Consider the following 19,809-nt stretch of genomic DNA (forward strand, 5'->3'; position numbering starts at 1 on the left):
TTTTACAATGGTTGTCTGTCATTTCTTTCTGCGGCGAAATATGTTTAAAAAAAAGGTTAAATACAGGGTATTTCAAAGGTAAAAAGGTATTCAAAACCAGGTATATAACTGTGGGTAAATTTTAGCTTTTTGCCACAGTTGTGTTCCTGGTTGTGTTTGAAGCAAAGTATTTCACCTAAAAAGTTGTGTTTATTGTTGGTGATTTCCTAACAATGTACACAACTTTTGTTAAAAGGTGAAATACTTTGCATAAAACACAACCAGGTACACACCTGTGGCCTAAAGGTAAAAATATTAAGACCATGACAACAACTTTGGTTGGCAAAGGTATATACTGTTGGTACAGAAGGTACACAAGTTTGGTTAAGGGCACAAATCTTTCACACTCTGTCATCCTGCCAGTGTACTCTGCCTTGAGGTGACATAAAGTATAGTGCAAAATTGTCCCTCATTACTGAAATCGTCACAGAACTTCTAGTGGTAATGTCATGGTAATCTTGCAAGGTGGTTTCTTCAGAGGTGTCCTCAATGGAAATGGGTTCCTTGCAGATAACAAAATTGTGGAGTACCACGCAAGCTTTGATCACCTCGTCCACAGTTTCTGTCTTGAGGTTGATCGCAGTCAATAGGACCCGCCATTTGGCTGTCAGAATACCAAAGGTACATTCAACCATTCTTCTTGCTCTTGTGAGGCGGTAATTAAAAATGCATTTTGTTCTTGACAATCCTCTGCTACCGTACGGTTTCAAAAGGTGTTCTGACAGCTGGAAGGCTTCATCCCCTACACAGACAAATGGCATAGGTGGACCAGATGTTTGCGGCAGCGGTCTAGGGGGTGGGAACTGGAAGGTGTTTCCATACAGTTTACGCCCCATGGCAGACAGTTTGAAAACTTGAGAGTCATTGGAGCGGCCATAGGCCCCAATATCAACAGCAATAAATTTGTATTCCGCGTCAGCGATGGCCATGAGGACAATTGAAAAATATTTCTTGTAATTGAAATATTCCGATCCCAATCCGGCTGGCTTTACAATGCGGATATGTTTCCCGTCCACAGCGCCCAAGCAGTTCGGAAACTGACATATCTGTTGAAACTTTTCTGAAATTTCAATCCACCTCTCTGTTGTGGGCTCTGGTAAAAACTCTTCAGCTAAGGAGTCCCACAGTGCACGGCATGTGTACTTCACTATTCCAGATATGGTGGAAATCCCGAGTCTGTACTGGAAATGCAGTGACGAAAGGGATTCTCCAGTTGCAAGAAATCTGTGGGGAATTAAAAAACAATCAATTAGTTTAAAATCAGAGCATTACATACCAAAACTTAGCTATAACACTCGGAGATGCAAACTACCACCAACAAGATTGTAGTGAAAGTGTGCTCTGATGCGAGCATATCCAATAAATGTGGCTTACCTTAAAGTCACCATCAGATGCTCTGCGGGTGAAACAGAGAAGCGGCAATAGGTGTCCGATTTTCTTATGAGGTGTGCAATGCGCTCCACCAAGTAATCAAAATTCTCCATTTTCATCCGAACATATCCAAAAAATGTATCCGGGTTTCGTCTAAGGTCCATGCAGAGTGTAGAATAGACCCCACGCGTCATTCTCATGGCTGTGATGGGGTGGATCCACAAACGTCGTCTACGATGCCTGATGCGCTGCTGTCTCGCTCTCTCCTTCTTCAGAACAATCACCCTCAAACGATTCGCCTCGCTGTAAAATCCGCCAAATTCTTCAAAATATTTCCAATCACAACATCCATCTTCGCCAGTAACTTGCTCTTCTCTCCAACCTGCACTTTCTCCTCTACAACCTGTCAAAGAAGGGCTGTAGGAACACGCTATATATAGTTTTTCAGTAGCCAATCCCTTTCGGAAGGCCACAAGGGGCGATTTTAAAAACCGGATCCGGCGTAATCCGTCGAAAAACGGATCGAAAAACGGATGAACCGGATGAGACGGATCCGGTTTTGGCTATCAAGCGCAAGACGGATCCGGCAGAAAACCGGATCCGTCACATCCGGTTTTACAAAACATTTGCCGGATCCGGCGCTCCGGCACGACGCCGGAACGCGCCTGACGCCGAAAACCTGATGTGTGAAGGTAGCCTTATGCTCAAGTTCTTCATCATGTATATGTTTTTCCCATTTGTGAAATATTTTGCCCTTCCCTGAAGGGCGTAATATGTCCCTCAGCATCCCATATATTGAGATGATAGATATTTCTCCAATGTCTTTGGTAACCAAGTCCTCCCATATTTCTGAATCGATTTCCTTCCTCACATCCTGAAGGAGGTCTAATACATAATGCTTTAATTGACTATATAACATCAAATGAAATCTCGGTAGCTCAAATTTGTCTATCACTTCCAATCCCGTCAACCAGCGGCCTTCTTGTTGATGTAGTAAGTTCTCTAACGTCTGTATACCTTTCCCCAACCACTCTGTGTATAATTTATTTTCTCTTCCTAATCTAAAGGCAGGAAATGCCCAAGGATTCAGGTGTTTTGACACTCTTCACGACATTTTTAGTTATTTTCTCACTGCCTTCCATGTGGCAATGGTATATTTACATATTACCGAATATTTAATGTTTGGTGGTATGTGTGACAGCGGCGTATGTAGCAGCGCCGTCAGGTCCCACAAACCACAAAATTCCGTTTCCAATTTGTAGTCTGTATATTGCCCCATTTTTTTAATCCAGTCTATTACATTCCTCATTAAACACAATAAATTATATCCCCTAATATTTGGAAATCCCACTCCCCCTCCCTGCTTTGGGTGCATTAGAGTTCTTATAGCCAATCTCGCTGTTTTACCCCTCCAGATGAATTTAGAAAAGGCCCTGTTTAATCTGAGAACATCTGCGTGACGAATTAACATTGCGATAGTTTGCATTGGGTACAGTAATCTCGCAAAGCTTGTCATCTTGATTAGGTGGCAGCGACCTAACAACGAGAGGGGTAGATTTCCCCACCTCTCCAACTCCTCTATTTTGTCTATGATAGGCTTATAATTGAGATCATAAATCTGTTTCGGCGTTCTCCCCAAATAAATTCCCAAGTACTTTATTGATGTTGTCACTTTCGGGATACCCATTATATTACTCTCCTGGCCACGTTTTACCTCACTCCTCATGAACAGAATCTCACATTTAGACTTATTTAAACGAAAGCCCGAGAATTTTCCAAACTTTTCAACTTCAAGCAGCAACATAGGGAGATCTTCCTCTGGGTTGTTCATGAACAGAATTATGTCATCTGCAAATAGGGCATTTTTGACTGTCTCATTTCCCACCTTTATCCCTTTGTAGGAACTGCAATCACTTAAATATTTCAACATAGGTTCTATCGCCAAATTAAACAGTAAGGGGGACAGCGGGCACCCCTGCCTCGTTCCCTTTTTCAGCTCGAAGGCATCTGAGAGAAACCCCGGCGTGTATACCCTTGCTTTGGGATTCTGATATAGTACCGCCAAAAATTGTCTAAACGGACCTACCAGATTTATTTTATCCAACACTTGACCCAACCATGGCCACCTCACATTATCGAACGCTTTTTCTGCGTCCAGTGTGACCATAGCTGGATCCTCTCCCTTATCCAAATGCTTCCCTCTAATCTTGTCTAGCAATAACATGGCTTTTCTTCTATTAGTAACGGCTGATCTTCCCTTCACAAAACCTGTTTGTTGCTTTGATATCAATCTAGGCAGTATCCTAGCCAGCCTGTCTGCCATTATCTTGATTTATTAATGATGTACGTCTATATCCCGAAGGGTCTTCCAAATCCTTCCCTCCCTTCGGGAGAAGCTTTATGTAGGCCATATTCATCCCTTCTGACATAGCTTCCCCTTGCAAAATGTGATTATAGAAATCTTTAAGCGTGGGAACTATTTTCTCACTCAGCGCCTTATAAAATGAACCATTAAATCCATTGGGCCCTGGAGCCTTATTGGCCCCCAGTCCTTTTATTGCCATACTAATTTCTTCCTCCGTGATGCAACCATTTAAATCCTGTAATTCCTCCTCCGTAAGTTTAGGGATATCAACTCTACCCAGCCATGTCTCCCCTGCTACATCTTGATGATCCTCATCCTTGTATAACCTAGCATAGAATTTGCCCAGCACTCTGTTTATATCTTTGGGATTAGTCAGTTGTTGTCCTTTTTTATCTCTAATTGCCATTATAGATGTACCCACATATCTTCCCCTAGCCAAATTAGCCAGTATTCTCCCTGCTTTGTCACCATACCTATTTAATTCTACCTCCCAGTGATTTCTATATAATTGCTCTCTTTTTTCCGCCCATTCTTCAAAATTTTTTTGGGCCCGCATACAATTATCTTTATCCTCATCCAGTAGTGAGTTCTTATATTTTGTATAGGTGCTCCTAACTTCGCTGCTTGCTGCTAAGTACTGCTCTTTTATTCGTTTTTTTATTCTCTGCGTGTAAGCCATGATGTTTCCCCTTATCACCACCTTCGCTGTTTCCCAATATAATCTAGGGTTAGGTTTGTGCTCCTCATTATACATTGCAAACTCTGTCCACCATTCCCCCATCCGTTTCACAAAATCTTACTCTTTTGTCATGTTTCCTGGAAATCGCCATGGATAGTCCGTCCCTTTCTGATGTGCGTCAGCTAAGTCTAGAGATATAGGACTATGATCAGATATCACCATGTCTCTTTTTGTCTTTTCAAGTGTTTTTAACTAATTCATCAATTAAACTATATATTTAAGGCCCCGTCACACATAGCAATCTCGCTAGCGAGATCGCTGCTGAGTCACAACTTTTGTGACACAACAGCGATCTCACCAGCAAGATCTCTGTGTGTGACAGCAATCAGCGACCGGCCCCCCTCGCTGCAAGAAACCTCTGGACATTTTTTTCGTCGCTGATCTCCCGCTGACCAGCATGCATCACTGCGTGTGACAGGCGGGAGACCAGCGATCAGCTGTAAAATAATAAAAAAAATAAAAAAATATTGTTATTCTTACCTTCCGGCGTCCCGCGCAGTCTTACCGCCTCTCTCCACGCTCCCGGTCCCAGTAATCCTTTGCAAGAATGACCGCGAGACTTCACGATCCCGCGAGAACAGACGTCATTGCGGTATTTCTCGCTAAGGATTACTGGGACCGGAGCGTGGAGAGAGGCGGGAATGCTGCGTGGGACGTTGGAAGGTGAGAATAACAATATTTTTTATTTTAATTCTATTTTTGACATGAATATGGCATCAGCGCTAACGAACACAGCAATGCCGCGCGCTCGGCATCGCTGTGGTGATCGCTGGTGAAGCTGTCTGTTTGACAGCTCACCAGCGATCACAAAGCGACTTACCAGCGATCCTGACACGTTGATATCGTTGTCAGGATCGCTGGTAAGTTGCTATGTGTGACACCAGCTTTAGTTTAAAAAAAAAAAAAAAGTGGCAAAAATTTACTCCTGATTTTTTTTTTTGGGGCAAATGTGATTTTTTTTTTTTTTTTTTATACTCAAAGTTTGCAACATTTTAGTTTCAACGATTTTATTAAAAACATGAATATCTTTTAACATGAAAGACATTGATATCAAAGCACAAGGGTCCCCTCGCAGGAAAAATATACAATATCCTTATTATCATAGCCTTAGCTTTATAAAACTATAGAATAACACTCTTAACACAACTAAGTTAGGGTTAATGGGGAAGGGGGAAAGAGGGTGGGATGGACAATGAGTGCTGTTATTAAGAAATGAGTCGATGCGAAATAGTGGAACATTTGTTTCATGTCCTATGTTCAACAGTGATAATAACTATAAGGCCGGGGTCACACTGGCGAGGAATACGGCCGAGTGAGAGGCGCTAAAAGCACGCATTACACACGGACAAATGATTCTCTATGGGGTCACTCGCACCAGGCGTATATTTCTCCTCCGTATCCTACGCTCCGTACCAATTGTCAGCGTACTACGGCCGTAGTACGCCAATGCAAGTCTATGGGTGCGCAAAAAATATGGATTACATACGGACCAGACGTGTGACCTGCGAGCAATACGCGGGTCTTTTGGCTGGTGACAGGAAATGGGCCAATCCATCATCAGGAAGCCTAGAAATGCAAATGAGCTCAAAAAGCGCTCCAGACGTCCCGGAAGTACGCCTCCACGGAGTACAGCAGCAGCTTGGCGTCCACTTACATAAATGTGGAGATGCTCATTGTCCTGATGCAGGAGCGTCCCGAAATCTGGGACCAACGCGATGCCAATTATGCAAACCGGGCAAGAATGGAGGCGTCATGGTGGCGCATCTGTCGCCAGATGTACCATGATTTTGGTGACTGACCACGTGAGGAGCAGCATAAAATTCGTAAGTACAACGCAAAACATGAGTAACCTTAGCGCGCAACAAAAAAGGAATATAGATTCAGCACCCCCCCTTCCTGTGCATGTACTTTTTGCCTCATGAAGCCGTTAGATTTGGATGTGACACGTGGATTCACACAGCCATAATTTGGGGTTAGGCCACAAGCTCCTCATCCTCCTAGACAAAACAATTATTAAGTGTAGCTAAAGAGACCCTGTGTATCTGCCCAATTAGATATGCCACCATGGGTAGAAAGCACACCCCAGAAGGCCCCATGCCTAGACTACTGGTAGCAAATGTGACCTATCAAATATGTGAATTTGACAATATTTCCTGTCACATTGCAGTGGAAGATGTGATGAAACGCTGGCGAAGCATCCGGGACCAGTACCGCCGGGAACGCCAGCAGCGGTCCAGGAGTGGGGATGCTGGATATGTAAAAAGGAAATACATCTATTATGACCGGCTCTCCTTCCTCAACCCAATTCTGGATCTGAGACCGTAAGTAGATACCTCACACCACATTACACAAATACTTTACAGGGCCAAAAATATTGATGTATTTTTGCCTCTGTTCTATTTCATAACAGAACTCAATCCAACCATACGGATCGAGGAACGGCCTCAGAGACAGAGCCCATAATAGATCCTGTAGGGGATGAGGTGGCTGGCCCATCTTCTCCCCCTACAAGAAGGATGGCAGAAGATGAGGCATCACAGGACAACCCATTGGCTGCCCAACACACAACACCACCAGGACGGTCTGCTGCTGCCCCATCACCCATCCTGGAAGATCCGGGCAACTTGAGCAGCAGCCCAACTGGCCAGATCAGGGGATCCCCACAGGCTGCTGTTACATCCCGGCGAACACGAAGAAGGCGCCAGGTCACTGTTCAAGAGAGCAGGACCAATGTGGACACAGGGGTGCTAAATTATTTATCAAGAGTAACTACAGATGATGGGGAGGATGCCTACTCACGTAGCCTCACCCTTTATCTCCGTGCCCTTACCCGTGAGGTCAGGCTCCGTATTAGGGGATGTTTTCAGATCCTGCTTGATGCAAGCACCCCCCCCCCAATACCCCATATGAGCTTTTCGAATATCTGGAGAGGTGGCAGCTCTCCCCTAGAAACCTAATGCGCATGAGACCATCCACACAGATGCTTGCTCAAGCAGGGTCCGAACATCCTCTAATACGTGGGCCTACACCTCACCCCCTTCCTCCCACTACCCAACCTTCTATTCAGCAGCCACAAATGTCAGCCTCTAGCCAACCCCACCAATATGACCACTTGTACCCACCCAGTGTTGGAGGCTGGTCCCAATCTGGTTGGGGACGATCTGGCTATCTTGGTGGGTATGAGCCTCGTGCCTACCACAGCCAACAAGATGCCCCTCCCCATCATCATTACTCTGGCCAGTATCCCCAACAGTCCCAGGAGGCAGGACAATTCCCACATCATGGGCAACAGTATGGCCCCACACAGGGCGATGTTGGCCACAGTGTCCAGCAGCACCCACAGGCTGCTCCTCCACGTTCCCCTTCCCCAACCTATGAGGATTTATAAGTCTGATGGCCGTAGATGTCCAGTGGGGTTTAACTGGTGCTCCAAATACAAAGGAAAAAACAGGTGTTCTCCATCACCAAACTTTGTTACAAAATTTAACATTCTAATTTTTTAACAATGTTTTCCAATCATATTAAGAATCCATCATGACAGGCAAGGCTACCTCACGCCTTTCAGACAGATATTACATGTGTGTACAAAAGAGAATATTTAAACGCGCTATACTGTAAAGTCAAAGGATGAAAATACAATACTCACTTGCTAATGCCTAGGAAAGGCGTGCTGGCCTTAGTGAAGTAGTCACCTTTTTCGCTAGCAATCTATAGTAACAAATCAAGGCGACCAGCCTTCAGAATATCACGCTCTCTCTATGTCTTAACAAGTGAGTTTTGTTTTTTAATCCTTTCCAGTATAGCATGGTTAAATATTCTCTGTTCTACAGACAGGTAATATCTGTCTGAAAGCCGTGAGGTAGCTTTGCCTGTCATGGTGGAATATTTCTATGATTGGAAAACATTCTGAAGAAATGTGAGTGTTATCTTTTAGCATTAATTTTGTTGATGGAGCTCACCTATTTTTTTTCCTTTCTAGTTAAATATTCTCATGCAGCAATGTTGTTATTGCCTAATTTTTTTTGGGTTATGGAGAGTAAAGATGGGATATAAGACCATTTCCCAACGGGTCATATAGACATTTTAGTTCATAAGATGTTGGTTTAGAGTCCACTGAGTTTGCAGTTAATTTTTGTAAAAAATGGAAAATTTGGGATAAATCCGACCTGATCTTTGTGAATGAGGCTGGGTAAACATTTATTGATCCTATTGGCTATTATGGACGAGAATATCTTAAGGTCTAGATTTAATAGAGAAATAGGTCTGTAGATCTTGGTAAGTAAAGGATCCCTCTGTTGCTTTGGAATAACTGCAATATGTGCAGTATAGAATTCTGGTGGCATTGGCTGACCTGTTAACATGCTATTACAGTATGCTTGGATATGTTTAGTCAGTATCGTCGAAAAATTTTTATAATATAGGGCCGTTAGCCCATCAGGGCCTGGGGCCTGCCCAATTTTTAGATATTTGATAGTAGAGGCAATTTCCTCCTCAGAGATAGGAGAGTGTAGTGTTGTAGCGTAAGTCGGGGTTAAAGAGGGTAGGGGGACATTAGACAGAAAGTCATTTAGTTTGGGCAAAGAGAAATTCGTATTATCAGTGTACAGCTTTTGATAATAATTTTGGAATGTTTTGTAAATCCTGTTTGGGTTAAAAGTAGTTTGGGACTGCTCGTCTTTTATAGAGAAGACAGAGTTTAATCTCTCTGTTTGCTTTAATTTTCTTGCAAGCATTCGATCCATTTTGTTGGAAAACCGATAAAATGTTGCTTGTGTCCACCGTATTGCTCTTTCAGTACGAGTAGCTAATAAAGTGTTTAATTGCAATTTTAAATCATATATTCGTTTGGTTAGGTATAATGAGAGGCACGATTGGTTGGCAATTTCTAATTTAAGAAGCTCATTTTCAAGTGATATTTGTTCTTGGAGACGGTCTCTCTTTTTTTGGTAGGCGATCCAAATAAATATACCCGTGATGTATTTTTTGTGGGCCATCCACACGTTACCCACAGACACATCAGGAGTAATGTTCGAGAGAAAGAAGGTTTTAAGTTCGCGTTCAACTAATGATCTCGTTTGGGGGTCCGATAATAAGGATCCGTTTAATCTCCATTTATAGAGTCGCGAGGTTGCTAGGTCAAATTTAAACACATAGAGTACACTATCATGGTCAGACCATGAAGAGGGGATATGTCTAGAGTACGACAGTGAATGTATATTTTCTGAGTTAGTAATAATCCAGTCTATCCTGGAATATGAACGGTAGACTCTAGAAAAGTAGGTATAACCTCTTGTTTTTCGGTGAGTTTCTCTCCATGTATCAACCAAGTTATGAGCTTGGAGAATAGCTTTAAGTACAGTTTTTCTTTCTGTGATATGTCAGATCTCTTATTATTAGAGCTGTCAAGTGTTGCATCTATGGTCAAGTTGAAATCTCCCCCCATATGATATTGTTGTATGGAACGAAGTTCAGTGAGCTTGCAATTGATTCAATGGTCTTGTGGGTGCGTAATAACTAACCAAGCAAGCTAGTTTCTCCTGCACCTTACCCCAGAGGATTATATATCTGCCCTCTGTGTCTTTAACCCCTTCACCCCCAAGGGTGGTTTGCACGTTCATGACCGGGCCAATTTTTACAATTCTGACCACTGTACCTTTATGAGGTCATAACTCTGGAACGCTTCCATGGATCCTGGTGATTCTGACATTGTTTTCTCGTGACATATTGTACTTCATGTTAGTGGTAAAATTTCATTCAAATAACTTGCGTTTATTTGTGAAAAAAATGGAAATTTGGCAAAAATTTGGAAAATTTCGCAATTTTCCAACTTTGAATTTTTATGCCCTTAAATCACAGAGATACGGCACACAAAAAACTTGATAACTAACATTTCCCCCATGTTTACTTTACATCAGCACAAATTTGGAACCAAAATTTTTTTTTGTTAGGAAGTTATAAGGGTTAAAAGTTGACCAGCGATTTCTCATTTTTACAACACCATTTTATTTTTAGGACCACATCACATTTGAAGCCACTTTGAGGGGTCTATATGATAGAAAATACCCAAAAGTGACACCATTCTAAAAACTGCACCCCTTAAGGTGCTCAAAACCACATTCAAGAAGTTTATTAACCCTTTAGGTGCGTCACAGGAATTTTTTTGAATATTTAAAAAAAAATGAACATCTAACTTTTTTTCACAAAAAAAATACTTCAGGTTCAATTTTTTTTTATTTTACCAAGGGTAACAGGAGAAATTGGACTGCAAAAGTTATTGTGCAATTTGTCCTGAGTACGCTGATACCTGATTTGTGGGGGGGGGAACGACTGTTTCGGCGCATGGCAGAGCTCAGAATGGAAGGAGCGCCGTTTGACTTTTTCAATGCAAAATTGGCTGGAATTCAGATCGGACGCCATGTCACGTTTGGAGAGTCCCTGATGTACCTAAACAGTGGAAACCCCCTACAAGTGACCCCATTTTGGAAACTAGACCCCCCAAGGAACTTATCTAGATATGTAGTGAGAACTTTGAACCCACAAGGGCTTTACAGAAGTTTATAACGTACAGCGGTACAATTAAAAAATCATATTTTTTTCCACAAAAATGATCTTTTCACCCCAATTTTTATTTTCCCAAGGGTAACAGGACCGTAAAAGTTATTGTGCAATTTGTCCTGAGTACGCTGATACCCCACATGTGGGGGTAAACCACTATTTGGGCGCATGGCAGAGCTTGGAAGGGAAGCAGCGCCATTTGACGTTTTTGGCTGGAATTGAGATCAGACACCATGTCGCGATTGGAAAACCCCTGATGTACCAAAACAGTGGAAACCCCCCACAAATGACACCATTTTGGAAACTAGACCCCCTAAGGAACTTATCTAGATGTGTGGTGAGAACTTTGAACCCCCAAGGGCTTCACAGAAGTTTATAACATACAGCCGTACAATTAAAAAATCATATTTTTTCCACAAAAATGATCTTTTCACCCTCAATTCTTATTTTTCCAAGGGTAACAGGACCCTAAAAGTTATTGTGCAATTTGTCCTGAGTACGCTGATACCCCGCATGTGGGGGTAAACCACTATTTGGGAGTATGGCAGAGCTCGGAAGGGAAGCAGCGCCATTTGACGTTTTTGGCTGGAATTGAGATCAGACACCATGTCGCGATTGGAAAACCCCTGATGTACCTAAACAGTGGAATCCCCCCACAAATGACACCATTTTGGAAACTAGACCCCCCAAGGAACTTATCTAGATGTGTGGTGAGCACTTTGAACCTCCCAGTGCTTCACAGAAGTTTATAATGACAGGGCATGAAAATAAAAAAATCGTATTTTTTCCACAAACATGATCAATTAGTCCCCAATTTTTTTATTTTCCCAAGGGTAACAGGAGAAATTGGACCCCAAAAGTTGTTGTCCAATTTGTCCTGAGTACGCTGACGCCCCACATGTGGGAGAAAACTACTGTATGGACACACGTCGGGGCTCGGAAGGGAAGCAGTGACGTTTTGGAATGCAGACTTTGAGGGAATGTTCTGCGGGTGTCATGTTGCCTTTGGAGAGCCCCTAATGTACCTAAACAGTGGAAACCCCCCACAAATTACCCCATTTTGAAAACTAGACTCCCTAAGGAACTTATCTAGATGTGAGGTGAGCACTTTGAACCCCCAAGGGCTTCACAGAAGTTTATAATGCCAGGGCATGAAAATAAAAAAATCGTATTTTTTCCACAAACATGATCAATTAGTCCCCAATTTTTTTATTTTCCCAAGGGTAACAGGAGAAATTGGACCCCAAAAGTTGTTTTGCAATTTGTCATGAGTACGCTGACGCCCCACATGTGGGAGAAAACTACTGTATGGACACACGTCGGGGCTCGGAAGGGAAGCAGTGACGTTTTGGAATGCAGACTTTGATGGAATGGTCTGCGGGTGTCATGTGCGTTTGGAGAGCCCCTGATGTACCTAAACTATTGAAACTCCCCACAAGTGACCCCATTTTGGACACTAGACCCCCCACGGAACTTATCTAGATGTGTGGTGAGCACTTTGAACCGCCAAGTGCTTCACAGAAGTTTATAATGCTCGGACGTGAAAATAAAAAAATCATTTTTTTCCACAAAAATGATATTTTTGCCCCCAATTTTTTATTTTCCTAAGGGTAACAGGAGAAATTGGACCCCAAAAATTGTTTTGCAATTTGTCCTGAGTAGGCTGATACCCTACATGTGGGGGTAAAACACTGTTTGGGAGCATGGCAGAGCTTGGAAGGGAAGGAGCACCATTTGACTTTTTCAACTCAGAATTGGCTGGAATTGAGATCAGACGCAATGTTGCATTTGGAGAGCCCCTGATGTGCCCAAACAGTGGAAACCCCCAATTCTAACTCCAACCCGAACCCCAACACACCCCTAACCCTAATCTCAGCCCTATCCCTAACCCTAACCCTAGCCCTAACCCTAACCCCAACCCTAGCCCTAATGGAAAAATGGAAATAAATACATTTTTTTTATTTTATTATTTTTCCCTAACTAAGGGGGTGATAACGGGGGGTTTGATTTACTATTTATGGCGGCTTTTATGTTTGGCAGCTGTCGCACGCTAAAAGACGCTTTTTATTGTAAAAATAGTTTTTGCATCACCACATATTGAGAGCTATAATTTTTCTGTATTTTGACCCACCGAGTCATGTGAGGTCTTATTTTTTGCGGGACGAGTTGACGTTTTTATTGGTACCATTTTTGGGCACGTGACATTTTTTGATCGCTTTTTATTCCGATTTTTGGGACGCAAAATGAACAAAAACCAGCGTTTCATGAATTTCTTTTGGGGGAGTGCGTTTAGGGTGGTTTCACATTAGCGCTTTTTAAGCGCACGCACGGCTGGGGGTAGCTCCGCCCCCGAGCCGGCTCTCTGCCCGGCGTGCCCGCCCCTTGCTTGTATCGCCGCCTCCTAGCGCACAGCGGCGCCTGCGATCGGCGCACCCTATCTTTAGCATAGGGTGCGCAGATCGTGCGCAGGTCGTGCGCTAGTTGCGCTTTGACCTGCGCTGCGCACTTTTGAGAAATTCCCACGCAGCAATGGCATAAAGTGAGACTAGGGACTTTTTTTTTTTTAAGTGGCGGAGGAATACAGTGCGGAAGGATACCTACCTTCCGTCATTGGATTCCTGCAGCCCGTACAGAACGGCAGCAACAGCTGATGCTGCAGTTCTCTACCCAAGATCGTCGTGGGACACACTCGTGGACTGCTTCGGATCGTGGGTGAGTATTTTTGTGGTTTGTTATGTTAATATTTATTCCGTAAAAGACAATGGCTTCGGGGAACAATGTGACAAGTATTGGTAAGTATGTTACTCTATGTTATATGTACTGTATGTCTATGTATGTATTGTATGAATGTATTGTATGTAGTATGTATGTAGTATATATGTGGTATGTATGTAGCATGTAGTATGTATGTAGCATGCATGTAGCATGCAGTATGTATGTAGCATGCATGTAGTATATATGTAGTATGTATGTAGCATGTAGTATGCATGTAGTATGTATGTAGTATGTATGTAGCATGTAGTATGTATGTAGCATGCATGTAGTATATATGTAGTATGTATGTAGCATGTAGTATGTATGTAGTATGTATGTAGTATATATGTAGTATGTATGTAGCATGTAGTATGTATGTAGCATGCATGTAGTATGTATGTAGTATGTATGTAGCATGTAGTATGTATGTAGCATGCATGTAGTATGTATGTAGTATGTATGTAGTATTTTTTTTTTTAACATTTAACACATTAGCCGGATGATGGGACTACTACTGTCCCATCATTGGCTAATGTGTCAATCACTGTCATGGTAGCAGGCATCGCCAGATGGGACTTGTAGTCCCATCGGACGATGCTTGCACAGACCCCCGGACATCAGCACAGCCCCCCGGCAGGCCGGCACAGCCCCCCGGCAGGCCGGTACAGACCCCCACAGGGTGCACAGACCACCGGCAGGCCGGCACAGCCCCCCGGCAGGCCGGTACAGACCCCCACAGGGTGCACAGACTACCGGCAGGCCGGCACAGCCCCCCCGGCAGGCCGGTACAGACCCCGGGCAGTCCACACAGCCCACCGGCAGGCCGGCACAGCCCCCCGGCAGGCAGGCAGAGACCCCCGGAAGGCCCGAAATGATGGCGCATCATGATGCGCACACACCGCGCATCATGATGACGTCAGGCTGTCAATCAACTTTGAACTTCCGATTCCGATGCCGACTTCCGATATTGAAAAAATATCGGAAGTCGGTATCGGAATTCCGATACAGCAAGTATCGGCCGATACCCGATACTTGCGGTATCGGAATGCTCAACACTAGTTACAACCAATAACCAGTTTGTGGGCTAAAGCGTGTCGGTCCATTATCAGTAGGACCTGAGACAGCAATATCCCAAGGTGGAGTAGCATGAATACTCCAAGGGCACAGCACTCTAAAACAGAAGGAAAATAACATATTTTAAAACTCTCTATAACGGGTGTTAATTAACAGTAACGTCAGAACAATGTCTTGACTTTTTTTTTAACTACTCTTTGGGTCGATATTAGCACATGCCTCTACAAAGGCCTCAGGTAGCAAATTAACAGTTGTGCTGTCGTCTGCTGGGCCTTGCATGGCGGACTTCAATCCAGTTTCTGCGAGGTCTTTGTCTCTGTGGTAATGCTCCTGAATCCAGCACCGGGATAGCCGCTTTTTCTGGTGCCTTTTTACCTTCTTCTTGATTTTTTGGCGAATAGGTAGTGTTACCATGTGAGAAGATTAATGCATGTGGGAATCCCCATCTATATTTGATGTTTGCATTGATTAGAGCCATTGTTATATCTTTCATGGCTCTTCTCCTCAGCAAAGTCGCCGGGCAGATGTCAGGAAACAGAAACAGTATCTGGGACCCCTGGTAGCTTATGTATTTTACGAGCTGCAGTCAGGATCAGGTCTCTAGATTCTTCATGGTGCATTTTAAGGACATTGTCCCTTGGTGAAGCATCCGGTTTAGGTCCCCCCAATGCTCTATGAATTCTGGTTATTCGTAAAGTGGCAGGGTCCGAGGTAGGAGAGCACCGAAGAGGTTCGAGGCAGTTTCCATTAAATTAGTATTGCTTTCTGGTAGCCCCTTAATTCTAATATTAACCCGTCATGAGCGATTTTCCAAGTCCTCACATTTAAGCTCTAGGAATTCAACTCTAGCATCTTGCTCCTGTAATGGTATTGTCCATTCTTTTCTCTAGATCATTGGTTCTTTGGGCAATATCTTGGATTTGTTGTGTAAAATTGTCCACAGCAGAAGAAAGTTCAGCTCGGAATGTCTTCTGAATGGTAGCCAGTAGGTCCTCCATTGTCATTGAAATCATATTTGCTGAAACAGTCGGGTCAGTTTGTTGTGACCTCTGAGGGGGACTTCTAGAACTCAATGAGGTTGATTGTGATGCTGACATGATGTGACTTGCCGGTTTTGTACGTTGGGACAGTAAATGTGTGATCGATCGAGTATTGATTTCAGATGCAGTGGATTTTTTGGGACGCATTGCTTAGAGACCTCCTGTGTTCTGCATTTCAAATCATGGAGTTTAATTATACATTTGAGTGCGTGTTTGTGCCCGTGGTGGCGGTCCTAGTGCACCATGATCATAGTTTATCAGGGCCGCCCATGTCCTCTGTGTTGAATTTTATCAGGTTATGGGGGAATTTTTGTAATCCACAACTATGCACCAGCGTATTTCTGATGTGAGCTTGTACAATCCTATATCGGTGCTTTTATATCTATACAAATGAGCTATGGACACCGCTTGGACATTAAATATACTTGATTTTTACCATATGAAAAACTGAAGGAATAGAATTCGTGCAGTAGCACTAAGCGGTCAGCAGGTGCAGCCCCATTCCTTTATATGTACCATGAGGCAGAGATGAATATAGTACCCAGTCATACAGATTTTTACTTTCTCTTTTCTGCTGCATTAAAATCAGAGAGAAAATAGTCCCCCAATCCTGGGATCTGGCTGAAATTAGGGTTATATCAGCTCTATAGGGCTTCTGCTATTTAGAAGGAGGTTGTAAAGGGGCTGTATTATGGCACGCAAGGGGCTGTATTATATACGCATAGCCCGGGGGGATCTCCGGGTACCCCCGTATCCCCAGTGAGTCACCCGTCTCCGGGTATTAGCTTATTAGTGCCCCCTCCAGTGTTACCTCCTCAGCGCTACAACCGCGCTTCCCGCTATCAGCGTTGCCGGTGGGCCGCTCGCTCCAGGTCGCGGTCTCGCCGGAAGTGCAGGCCTCAGAAGACACCGCGTTCTCTCCTGGCTCACCAAGTGGTCCCACGCAGGCTCTCACCGCAGTCCAGTTGGGGGATGGAGAGGGGTAAGCGATTGTTTCTCCCCGTCGTCAGGGTTCCAGTCACGGGAAGGAAATCTCCGGGCTCCCAGGTCAGCGGCGGGCCAGATGCACCTCCGCCAGGTCCCAGGCCTGCAAGTAGGCCGCAGGCGTCCGCCTCAATCCACGGGCCTGGATGCGACCGCAGCGGGCAGGGGTCACCCCACGGGTCTCCTCCAAGTCACCACAGCCCCAAGTGAGAGTGGATGGGCTATAGGGGGTTTAGAAATGGCTGGATTGTAGTTGGGATGAGAGGAGCTCTGATCAGCACATCCTGCTCCTTCGGCTGTTAGCCACGCCCCCCAAAGTTTGCAACATTTTAGCAGAAAATGTGACTTTTTTGTAAAGTCTAGTCTTGTTATCCAATTGGGCGTAGTCCTTATTAGATATGCTAATGACCACTTCCACTTGGCTAAAAGACTATTTTCAGATAGGGCCATATCTCAGGAATGGAGAGGCACAGGAGCAAAAGAAAAACAATGTTGATATGAGAATGCATCCCTGACTCCAACAAGGGTCCCCAATTATCATGGGTCTTTTGCCAAGGGAAGCCAAGCCAGCTAACGGAAGCTCACTTTGGAATTATATATATATTTTTTCTGTCTCATAGAAGGGGAGGATTTCAGCTAAATGCTCCTCTCTACGATATACATTCAGCTCATTTAGGCTATGTGCACACGTTGCGGATTCTGCTGCGTTTCCGCAGCGGTTTTGGCCCTGCAGAAACGCAGCAGTTCCGCAGACATGGTACAGTATCATGTTATCCAATGGCATTTCAAAACCGCTGTGCTCACGCTGCGGTTTTTTCCGTGCGGTTTTGCTGCGGTTTACAAACCGCAGCATGTCAATTGTTTGGGTGGATTCCGCAGTGGTTTCACACCTCTAACATAGTAGAGGTGTGAAACCGCAGGGCAAAACCGCAGACCAAAACGCTGGAAAACCGCAGATCACTTTACCTGCGGATCAGCGCGGAAAAACCCGCAGGTGAATCTGCAGCGTGTGCACATAGCCTAATACTTATTCAAGACACATTTTTTTCTCTGTTGCACCCTTGCTTACAGAGAACTCTGAGGCACCCTTGCTTGCAGAAAACTCATATGAAATCTACGTAGAAAATCTGCTGCAAAGAATTGACTTGCGCTGTAGATTTAAAATCTGCAATGTGTCAACTTTTCCTGCAGATTATTACTGTGAATTTCACAGAAATGTGAAATCTGCAGAATTTCTGCACCACAATCTGACCAATTTGGCAGCAGAAAAATCAGTCCCATTTGGATGTACTCAAATTATATGGCAATTTCTGCATTTTGGAAGGTGCTGTGATATTCGAGTGACGTAGTACAGATAAGGCCTGGAAAGAAGGCTCCGGAATCAGGTATAGGATGCCAGGTAGGAGAATTAATTGGCCTGCTACTTTCTGAAGTGCAAGTAAGGCTGTATGCCCACGTTGTGATTTTTTTAAGCGTTTTTGAAGCGTTTGTGCCGGATCAGACGCTTCAGAAACGCTTAAAAGAAGCATCCCATTAATTTTAAGGCATTTTGGCCTTTTTGTGCCAGTTGATGCGTTTTTTTTCCAGCATAGGAAACGCTTAGCGGCTGAAAACGCAACATGCTCATTATTTTCCGCTTATGTCCGCGTTTTTAGCTGTTTCCTATGAGTCCAGGAGACGCGTGGAAAAAAACGCATCAAGAACGAGCGGAAAAAAACCCTGCGTTTTCTGGGAAGAAGTCCGGTTTTCTATCAATTTTAAAACGCTAGCATGGGCACATAGCCTAAAGGAAACACCAAGGATACGTGCACGCATTGAGTTTTTGCAGCAGACATTTCTGCACCAGAAACGCGTCACTTGGCAGGAAAAACTCGGTGTAAAATAAACCCATTTTGATGCTTTTTTCGTGTTTTTCATGCTTTTTTGGCTCATGTTTCGCACGATTTTAGATGTGTTTTGCCCCATTTGTTTGCAAAAAACTCTTGAAAAATGACTGACAAGCTGCAGATGGGGAACTGTTTAAAAAAAAAAATCTGCATCAGATTTCAGAAATCTGATTTAGTTTGCTGCTTGTTTTTCTTTCTGTTGCAGAAATGCAACGTGTGAACAAACCTTAATAGCCAAAAACAACAGGATTTGCGATTATCTACGGGATTTATTTATTCCTTTGTCGTTCTCGTATCCGTATGTCACACTCACAACGGTCCTGGAAGTTGAGCTCTGGGTTGTTGTTTAACAGACTTTATGCAAAAAAAATCTTTGGACATTGAATTTTGAAGATTACAATCTGAACACATTAAAAACTTTTACCGTAAAGTATAAGATGGCGATTATCATAATATTTGCAGAAACTTTTTTTTTTTTTGGGTGGGGGGGGGAGTGGATTGAAAAAAAAGTGCCGTTATGTGCGGTCGGTATATAAACTTACTTGTGTGAACTGCGCCGTCCCGGCCTCCTCTTAGGGTTCTCCCTCTTCCTCGGGGGGTTCTCGCTCTCACCTGCAGCCGTCAGCCAGCTGTGTCAGCGCCACGTGGAGACGTGTTGGCATCCCTCAGTCCACGCCTCCTCTCCTCCTCCCTTCACAGACACTTGCAGAATACTGTATTTAACCCATTTAGTGCTTGTACTACATATCCTGCACATTATAACTAATAGTCATGTGGAAAAATACTCTTTATCTGCAAAGCTGTATGCGACTTAGGAATCAACCTGCGACGACCGGCATGTTGGTGCAGATTCAGCCGCATTACTGCGCTCCTCCATCTCAATGTGTGAACAAGCCTTAATTACCTGGTGAAATCTGATGACAGATGCGCTATAAACGGGCTTTTCTATTTTGGAAAATCCCTCTCCCCGGGTCCAGATCTTTACTCCCTTTCCACAAGTCC

General features: G+C 43.9%; 1 protein-coding gene across 2 annotated transcripts in view; it reads right to left on the reverse strand.

Moving 5' to 3' along the window:
* Positions 1-19,505, reverse strand: part of LOC141085493 (sodium-dependent neutral amino acid transporter B(0)AT2-like) — a 72,071-nt gene extending 52,566 nt beyond the window's left edge. The window contains exon 1 of one of the 2 annotated variants that reach the window (XM_073570897.1): positions 19,350-19,505. The gene's annotated coding sequence lies outside the window, so the exon portion shown is untranslated. Of the gene's footprint in view, positions 1-16,748; positions 17,110-19,349 lie in introns of those variants that run through there. The other variant, XM_073570899.1, reaches the window with a different exon arrangement.
* Positions 19,506-19,809: the final 304 nt, after the last annotated feature.

This window comes from Dendrobates tinctorius, unplaced genomic scaffold (assembly GCF_039654945.1).
Source record: "Dendrobates tinctorius isolate UK_male_01 unplaced genomic scaffold, ASM3965494v1 ptg000028l, whole genome shotgun sequence".
Taxonomy (NCBI): Eukaryota; Metazoa; Chordata; class Amphibia; order Anura; family Dendrobatidae; genus Dendrobates; species Dendrobates tinctorius.